The sequence below is a fragment of the Lygodium microphyllum genome, chromosome 26, assembly GCF_053477565.2.
Source record: "Lygodium microphyllum isolate KBCC chromosome 26, Lygodium_microphyllum_v1.1.10, whole genome shotgun sequence".
Classification (NCBI taxonomy): Eukaryota; Viridiplantae; Streptophyta; class Polypodiopsida; order Schizaeales; family Lygodiaceae; genus Lygodium; species Lygodium microphyllum.
In genome coordinates, this window is record NC_141160.1 from 119,854,576 (window position 1) to 119,865,319 (window position 10,744).

Sequence of the window (10,744 nt, forward strand, 5' to 3'; positions counted from 1 at the left end):
AAAACAAAGAAAATTTAATAACATGCAAACTGTGAGCCGAAATGCAATGCGGTAGAAAGGAAAACGGTGCCGAAAGTCGAGGGGAAGACAACAGAAAAGTGCAACGGGGTGTCCAAGAACAATTCAGGCCGTTCACATGGGAAAAACGCAAAAATCGGGCTTGAAAACGCATACAGGAATTAATATCGAAAAATCCATGAGCCGAAACGAAGGAAAAAAGGAAAAATGTGCAGAAAAATGTGCCCAACAATCCTATCACATCATAACACAATGCCGATCAAGGTAAGCCATATTCACATGGAAAAAACCCAAAAATCATACCCGAAAAGGGATTCAAATATTAATATTGAATGATTTGTGCACCAGAATGGAGGGTAGTCAAAAGGAAGAATGGCACAATACAGATGATCTTCAAGGTTGTCACATTAAAACTCGGTTTTGATGGGTTAGGAGGTCGTTCACATGGTACCATACAGTAAACCCTAGTGGACCCCATGGGGGACTTGCGAATGGCCAAGCTTAGTGACCACTTCAAAATTGAACTCTTGGAACAGGAGCAACCATCTCATCATTCGTCCTTTAACATTTGCTTTGTTCATCAGGAAGGACAGGGCTTCATGGTCCACATAGAACTTGAAATGTGTTGACAGTAGATAGTGTGGAAACTTCTCTAGTACAAATACCATTGCTAAGCACTCAAGCTCTGTCACTGTGTAGTTCAGCTCTCGGTCGGTTACTTTTCGACTTGCATAATAGATTGGTTGATCTAATTTAGAGGGGCCCTTTTGACACAAGATAGCACAACCCTTCAACTGATGCATCTGTGTGCACATGGAACTCTTTCGTCTAGTTAGGAGACTGCAAGATAGGTGCTTTGATGAGGTACTGTTTCAGGGTATTGAAGGCTTCTTTGCAATCATCAGTCCAAAGAAAATCCGTATCTTTCCTTAGGAGCTTGTGTAGAGGGGTTGCCTAGGTTGCAAAATGTGCAATAAATCTTCTGTAGTAGCCCACATGGCCAAGAAATCCTCTCTATTGCTTGAGGTTTATTGGTGTTGTCAAGGCAACAATCTTCTCAATCTTCGCCGGGTCTATTGTGATCCCTTGTGTAGAGACAATATGTGTTGGGGGTAAAGGCGCCTCCGCCTAGCCGCCCGTGTATTACTACACTGGTAGTACTCGCCCACTGCACATTGCAAGTGGCGGGTGCCCATCACAGTCACTTATTATTTATACTTTTAGTGACAGTTTGAATAAAGGATGGCATGGCCACACATTTTGGTTGTTGGAGTTCCCATTTCTTGTCTCTCTCTTTCTTGCTCTTTCTCTCCTACCATAGCTCTCACGTGCAAGCTTCAATCCAATGGGTACATGCACACGTATTGACACTTCCAGTGACACATGCACACTTGAAACTTCTATATCCTCCACTATACATCACTTTCTATGCACATGATATTACGTACACATTATGAATTGGTCCCTTCTTCATTTTCTCTCTTGGCCATGCACCCACTCAATTTGCAAGGGAGGGTCGATCGGTGGAAGAAGAAAGGAACAAGGCACCTCATAGTGTCCATGTGCTATCTCCCATTTCTTTCACAGTAAACCAACACACATATCCTTGCACCTCATAGTGCCCATGTGTTATCTCACCATGCACAGAGCAAAGCAACATATAGATATTTTCACCCTAGTACACTCATGTATGCTCTCCTGTAGCCATATGTAACCATGTGCACTTGTGTGCACTCTTGTGCACCTAAACTTGCACCTTACACTATATACATAACCAAAATCACATTTTACACTTATGCAATAACCTCTAACATCCCTGCACTTACTTTGCAGCTTAAGACATACCATAGTGCACTGTATATTACACTAGTGCAGTATCATTAATCACACATGCACTATAGCACACTCTAGTGCAATCAGCATAGGTCGTTGCATACTAAGTAACCCTAGTGCACATACAAAAAGTCGCTCTTTCTTGCTTTGAAACCCCAACACTTGCATTGTTTTCAAGGAAGGGCTAAGGGCTAGTTAGGGAAGATGGTGAGGCTTACTTGTGCACTTGCTACATCCCACTAGACACCTTTATATACTTGCATACACCCTACTGCACTAGTGTGCACTTGAGTACACATGCACATGCATACACACTTGCATAGGCAACTAGTATTGGCACGTGTACTAGTGTATACTTATACTCACTAGAATCTTACGCTTACACTAAACCCAACCATTGGCATGTAGTACTCACCAACTAATACCCGTGCACACCATAGTGCACTAGCTTCAACCTAGTGTATTGCAACAATGCACATGCACTTGCATACAACCCATCTCCCAAGTGCACTAACACACCATCATTTCATTCCACTCTTTATCCTAGTACACTATGATGCACTAAGCTCTCACCTCGTAGTCTCTAGTTTATTATCATTAGTGCACTACATCTACACTATGCACAACCTTCTGCACTAGTGGACTATTTGAGTGCACATACACCTGTCTACTACCCTACTTAGTATACCATAGTTTGCATATCACCTTGAACAATCACTTACATTATACATACACACCATTATGCACTCATTATTAGATTAAATTCACTGGTTCCAATGTATGTGCACTGTGCACTACCATATCCAAGTGCATATACAAGTGCACATACAAGTGCACAATAGCGTGCCATATCAACAAGTGCTTGTAAGGGTCTCTTTTCTCTCAAATTCAACCCCAATACATGTTTTTGTTCATAAAAGGAGGGTCAAAGGGAAGAAAGAGCAAGGAAGATGATACCTTGGAGTGAACTAGTGTGCAGTTATATGCATATGTGCACTAGTGTACACACGTGTATACTAGTATTGGGCACTGATATTAGTACTATTATTGTCCTAGTACCTATGTAGGCACTTGTGCACTTTTGTCCATACATCCTCACCCACTCTAAGTCCAGTACTCATAAACCTTGCATCTAACTGCATCTAGAATACATATGTGCACTTGAGTGCAGTAAGCTATACTTGCATTGTCACATATTGATATTGACACTAACACTGGCATGCGTATGTGCATGCATGCCAACACTTGTCTGCACTTGTGCCAGTTCCCTTTGTCCCTTAATTTTATTGCATGTAATTCTACACTAGCCTAGTCATTGTGCACTTGTGTGCATTATGTACACTTAAGCACACTAATGTGCACTTGAGAGCACTTGAGTGCACTTAGGTGCACTTAAGCACACCTAAGTACACTTGTGTGCACTACGTACACTTAAACACACCAATGTGCACTTGAGAGCACTTGAGTGCACTTAGGCGCAATTACACTTAAGCACACTGATGTGCACTTGAGAGCACTTGACTACACTTACACGCATGTAAGCACACTTGTGTGCACTACATACACTTGTGTGTAGTACATGTACTTAAACACATTGGTGTGCACTTGAGAGAACTTAAGTGTAATTAGGCACACTTTCACTTAGAAATACATGTACTTGCACTCATGTGCACTTACATGCACTTGTGTATACTTGCATGCATTTGAGTACACTTGCACTTGCACTTGCACTCGCACATGTACTTGTACTTGCACATAATAGTTCACTATAGTGCACTACAACTTAGAGCTACAAATCAAATTAGACATAAATTTCATTGTACTTTTGCATAGTGTATGTGTATCATGCACTAAGTATAGCTTGAGAGCCTTGATGGGAAGGTCACTAGAGACTTGACTATTGCTGATCTTCCTAACTATCAATGGCTCATATTGTTCAAGCTATGATATTGAGAGAATGCCAAGATATACGTAAACCATCTACAACTTCAATTTTTTGAAGGATTGTATATTGCTTTTCCACAATATATATTAGTCACCCCATTGTATGGGGAGATTATGGCAAAGTTTACAAGGTGCTACACATTTGAGAGATGTAGTGTTGCAAAAAAAGACCCATCATCACATAAGATTGCATGAGAAAAGTTTTGAAAAAATGTGCTAAACATGTACAAAAGCAAGATTGGAGAACTAGAAAGGAAGTTGGAGGAGGGCTAATGATGTATATTAGGATACCCTGCTTGGGTAGAATAGAAAGATTTCTTGCACATATGGGTGTGCCTTTACATGTGTTATTCAAGTGAATATATACATGTTTCCATTATCTGTACCTGAATCTTTGATTGTGTCATTGTACCGTTTGTTGCCTTGCTTTAAATTACACATAAATTGTGACTAAAATACATAGAATATCATGGTGAGAAAATTAAAAATCCCTGGCTTGATGGGCTCCAAGATTAATATGCAAGCATCAGTTCATGGCATAGTTGTTGCCCAAACAATCAACATAGGCCATTTGTCCAATGTGAAAGAACCATTGTGAAACTCTTCTTGTAAGAGGAGAATCATACGATCATGGCACCCTCTTGTGCCAGTGGACCAAAGAGACTAGATTGAAGCTTTCTGTAACCCATGAACTTTATCTCCTTGTTTGATGCAAGGAAAGGTGCTTGTGGCACTTCCATAGCAATAGTAGCTTTTTTATTAGATTATATCCCAAAATGAGAAAAAAGAAGTTGTTACAAATTATTGAAATCTCTTCTCAATGTAATGATTGAACCAACATTAGTATTAGCACTTTATCCCCAAGAATGTAACAATGACATGGTAAGCTTAATGTGGAGTGTAGTAGACCATCTAAAACTTACCTCATTACTATTGTAGTTCAATATCTTAAGAGGAGCTCCAATGGTCTCACAATTTGACCATGGCACTTATTGTTATGGAATAATATTTATTGATTTTTACTATTGTGAATTTTTTTATTTATTACATAATTCGTAACTTATATGCGAATATAATCATATGGTTGTCAAGACCAAAAAATGGGCTCAACACTGGCTCTAAGGCTCTAGCTAGCAGGCTCCCATACTCTCCAAACAATCCTCACTGCCTCACTGCTAGGAGCATCTGGATGCCATGAAATGATTTATCTAGCAAATGTGTTTGTAGACATGAGTTTTAAATTGCAGTCTAACATACTGCCCATCCCAACTCCAAGCAAAGGGATTAATCCCATACATATAGGTGACTAGCACCTCATCATACACACAAATAGGGCACCTACCCCCCCCCCCCCCCCCCCCCGGCACTGATTTTTGTGGCTCCTATAGCTCTCCTACACCCTAGGGATTGGCCCCATGATGCGTCATCTCAAATATAGATAATAAACACCACAAAATCCTCTCATGATATACGTAACGATATAGGAATATTTTAGCCTCACATAACAACTCTCCAAAGATCACTGTACTACCCTACAACAAAGGGAACCTTGCACACTCAACGTTGGTCACAACTAGGCATACAAGTGCTATGCATCTAGGAATTTCTTTTGATACCATGCTTAAATGCAAATGCAATGTGTATGAATCATTATGATCAAACAATTTCAACTATAAATTAGCCATATGTCATGTAAAAACAACCTTTTCTTGATTTCATTTCTCTAACATTATGCTACGTTGCAAAGAGATAGCACCGGGCTAACCTATGCTATTATTCCTCTTTAGAATTAAATAAATTGAATCCTATATTCCATAATGTGTAATGAAATCAAAACTCATTCAAATCTTATCTCTTTTCATCCCTTTTCTCCCTATCGCTTAGGTTTTGCTTCAATGCATAGGTATAAAAGGATTTTGCCGTCATTTTTAAATATAAATAAGCATTAAATACACACTTTTCACACATAAATGAAGGTAGTCTAAGGCAAATCCTTATGCCCTATCCTCATTATACATCCACACATACTCTCTTAAATTTTGATAATTTTTCACTCATTCAAACCAAATTTTCTCCTTCAGAAAGACTATTTTTCATGGTTTTTTCCATTTATTTGAGCATAAATTAGATATTTTTCTTGATTTTCCAATTTATGTGACTAGTATGGACTATGGTCCATTAGCATATCGATTATTATTCCATGTGAGTAATATTAATCCCATAAAATCCAACAAAAACACCATTTTCACATTAAATCCTGCATCTTAAGTTTTGCAGTTTGATCTTTTTCATGTAAATGACTAAAAATGACTGAGTTTTTTTAATGATTTCAGACACCAAAAAACATGATCTCAAGCATTTTCAACCCCTTTCCACGACAGGCACAAGAGATACGATATAATATACAATAAATCGACACTTATGCTAAATCCTGCATACATGATGTATCATATTTCGAAAATGGGAGCCGCTGACACCATCACACCACTAACACCATCACACAACCACTTTTGTGCTTCTTTGCTCCATTCCTTGCATCTCATACATGAACTGGCATTCATTCTCCCTTATCCTCGTAGCTTGTATGAACAACAATTATGGCAAGAGAAAGAGGAGAAAGAAAGACTGAAATCTAAACTTTTCATAGAATGTATCAAAATCTTTTGCTCTTTGGAGTGATTCGGAGCAAAGAATTGCAGCATCTCAGCCCCAAGAGGAGGAGGCATGGTTTCATCGGTCACAATCTTCCCAAAAATGGTATTAAAAATGGAGTGCAAAAGAAATTGCACTCTCTTCCTCCTCACAGCATGTTTCTGTTAGTTCTTGCCTCTTTTAATCCTAATTAACACTTAATCTTTAAAATAATCAGATCACAAACCACCCTAATCATTTGTCCATGCATGATGTTAGAGCACAAATTGCCTTGGTCATATGCCTTAACCACATTCTAGGTGCATTCCAACTCTTCAAAACCACAAACTATCAGATAGTATTGAGTATTAACTATGCATAAAAACTTTCACTCTCACTATATAGCTAAATACTTGTAGGCCTATGTATAATGAAGCCTAAGAAACCATCAAAATTTTCTTGGCACTTTTTAATTTGAATGCTCCTATTACATGCCTATGGGAGTGTGTGCACTTTTTTTCTTGGCAACCCATCTTGGGATACTTTGGGCCATTTCAACCACCATTCATGGACACAAACCACCCCCATAATTTGTCTTGGCACCACACGAGGGCAGAAGTTGCCTTGACCAGTGCCTTAACCACATTCTAGGTTCATTCCCACTCTTCAAAACCACAAACTATCTCATAGTATCATATAGACTTAATGATGTGAATAAACTTTTGGATAACCTTTATAAAGGAAAATCACATGAGATATCCCCAATGCATAGATAAACACTTGTGGACATGTGTATAATGAAGCCCAAGGAGCCATCAAACTTTTAGCTAGTGCATAGTTATGGAAGCTAATATGTAGGTTGCTAGTCTTTTTGTTTCAACCCGATCCTCAAATGCTCTATAGCTCCACCGTAGATATAGAAGCTATTGTGTAGGCTTTCAAGCCTTTATGTCCTATCCCAATCAATCATCAATGGTCCTCATATTCTCTTCAATATCAACTCAATAGTTCAAAGACTCGTCTAGTGTCAAAATTACAAGCTTGGTGATGCAACAAAGAGACAATTTTATTACAATCAATACAAGTAGCATTCCTTTTTTAGTTGGTGATTTGGGATCTAGTGGGTCCTTTGATGGAGTTACCCAATGGTAGCAAATACTTGATTTTGATGAGACTGAATAATTGACTCATTGGTGTGCAGCACATGCACTCCAAGATGTAGCAATTGCCAAAGTTTTGCTTCTGTCCAACATGCCTAAGAATTGTTGCCACAAATAGCACTTCAGCATGGTAAAGATGATCCATACATGCAAAAATTCACAAATTCAATGTTTAGAGATAACTTCCAAGTAATACACTAACTTTGGATTCTTTGGGCTGTTTCAACCACCATTTGTGGTCACAAACCACCCTAATCATTTGTCCATGCATGATGCTAGAGCACATATTGCCTTGGTCATATACCTTAACCACATTCTAGGTGCATTCCAACTCTTCAAAACCACAAACTATCACATAATATTGAATATTAACTAGGCATGAAAACTTTCATGTAACCTCTACAATGGAAAATGTCATGTGTTATTCTCACTATATAGCTAAATATTTGCAAGCCTATGTATAATGAAGCCCAAGAAACCATCAAACTTTTAGGTAAATCATAGCTGTAAGTCTTTCAAAACTACAAAAAACCCATGTTACTATTAGGCATGGTAGGAGATCCTAGAAACACTTTGAGATAGAGCAAACAATTGCAATGCATGGTGTGTATATGCTTTCCATGCAAATATGTAGTGCACTATCATCATTAGGGTGCTCAAGAAACTTTCTTCATGTGCATGCAACTATACATATTGCATCTTTTTGCTTTAGAACAATAGGCACATGGTACGTGTAGATATGTGTCATACTACCATGCCTTTTGTGCTACATAAACATGGTCCCTTACTCTAATGAATGAGAATGAAGAGAATGTTAACCCAAAATAGTAGCAACTATAAGGAAAAGAAAGACATGATTAAAGACTATCAAAGCTAGGTCAAAGGGAGTCTCCTACTCTAATGAATGAGAACGAAAAGCATGTTAACCCAAAATATTAGCAACTAAAACCAAAAGAAAGAGCTGATTAAAGATAGTTAAAGCTAGGTCAAAGGGAGTTAACAAATGCCAATCATAAAAGAAGAAAGTTGTTAAGATGGAAAAGGAAAGAATGAAAACTAGTCAAGTGCTCAAAAGTGATGGATTAATTCTTTGAAAATTATCACAGTCATTGCCATAGTTAAGAAAGCACATGTTACTCAAATCTTTGTATACTATAGCATGTAGAATATTCTCATAAAGTCTTAGGGCCAGACTCACTCACATGTACTTTATATTTGAATTATGAGTGAGGGTTGTAATCCATGTATGCATAGAAAGTCTTGTGAAAACCATATAAAAGTAACCAAAATCTTATCGAATCTACCAATAGAATGAAAGACACCAATCTACTAGGGGATCCAAGGGCATTATAAATAGGTAATATGAATGGATAGGAGAGAGAAAAATGGTGTGGTTTCTTACATATGAGCTCATTTATTTAAAGTTTCAAGTTACAAGGATCTCGTATCATTTTGTATGTTAAGTTGTGAGTGATTGGTTCTCTATCTTCTTCTACACCTTCTCATCTCCATGTAATGAGAGAGGAGTGTGTGTATGTGTGTGTACTAGCTAGGAAGAGGTTTAATCTCCATCCTTTTCTATCTATTTAGAGAGAGAGATAGAGAGAGAGATGAAGAGAGAGAGAGAGAGAAAGAAAGAGAGAGAGTATGTGTGTATGTGCATGTGTGCATGTGCATACATGTGTGTGTGTGTGTGGGTGTGTTGTAAGAGAGGGGGATTTAATAATGGGGAAATACTAGCTACACTGGCTAGTATATTAGGTGTTAGGGACTTGATTTTTCATCATTAGATTTTAATACAAGTCTCATTTCATCTTCATCTCCTTCTCCAAGCTCTCATGGCTTCTTCCTCTCTCTTTATGTCTTTCTCTCTCCTCGTCACTCTCTTTCTCTCTCTTCATGCAGTCTTTCTCTCTCTTCTGCACCCTCTCTCTCTCCTCTCCTTCTCTCTCTCCTACCTCCTTCATTACAAGTGGTATTAGAGCTCTAGTTCTGATCCATTTAGTTACTTTATATGCTTAGTTATCATCCTTTTCGGTTTTAAAATCCAAGAAGCTTCAGGTACACAGTGAAGCACAAAAATGGAGGAGCACTGAAGAGCCATAGATCAAGGACCAAGAGGACATCAGTTAGGAGCATTAACGGAGTCCTTGGACCAAGATTGGAGGCTAGAACACCACATTTAGCAGGTCGTGGGTCATTCTGGGCCAAATTTGAAGGTAAATTTTTAGAAACAGTAAGTAGGGAAGAGTTACTATTGGTTACTTTTCATATGCAGTCTTGTCTCTCCTCATTCTCAAGCTCCTGCCAAGCTCCCATGGATGAGAAACACCCTAGATCTTTTGAACCTTAGGCCCAGTGATCTTCATCACTCTTCCAGAGCCTCACAGGAATCACAGCCATCAATTCAAGCTGTCCAGGGACTGGTTTGACCCTCCCTTTCTCTCTAGGAAGCAGCCCATAATTTTTGGTGCAAATTTCGGGCTGCATCCTGAGCAAAACTAGCAGCATACCAGGCCTCTCCTTCATCTTGGCCTTCTTCCCCATCATCTAACAGTTGATTCTTGCAAGATTGAAACCTTCTTTTCATCCTCTTGAACATCCTTTAGCCTCTGAAACCCTAACAAGTGCAAGCCATGGACAGCCATGGATTCTCCTTCAACATTCACTGATTCTTGAGGACTTTTTCCTTCCTTGGTCCCAGGAACTTGTACCTATAAGAATTCTTGAAGAAGCAAGCATCAAGAGGCCCGTACTTGAAGATGGAGGCAAGATTGCAAGCTGGACATTTGGGGCAGCCATAGCAATAGACAACGACCTTCAATTTCTTCAAGTTCCCTTCAAGGTTGGGTCCCAGGGCTTCAAGATTGGACTCCTTGCCATCAATGGAGCTTGTTTTCTCAATTGGAAGAGCTTTGGAGCACGAGAAGGCATTATGGGGTGAGATTTTGGGGCATTCTTCTTCTATGATCATCAAGGCATATTGAGAACTACTAAAGTTCAACCTTTCATTCCCCCATTGAAGAATCAAGCTTGAAGACTCAATTCTTAGCTAAAGTTGTCATCATGGAGCTAATGGGAGCATTGGAGACCGATCATGGGGACATTGGCCATTGATTCTTAGCCCGTCTTCACCAATCAAAGAGGTAATTGACTCT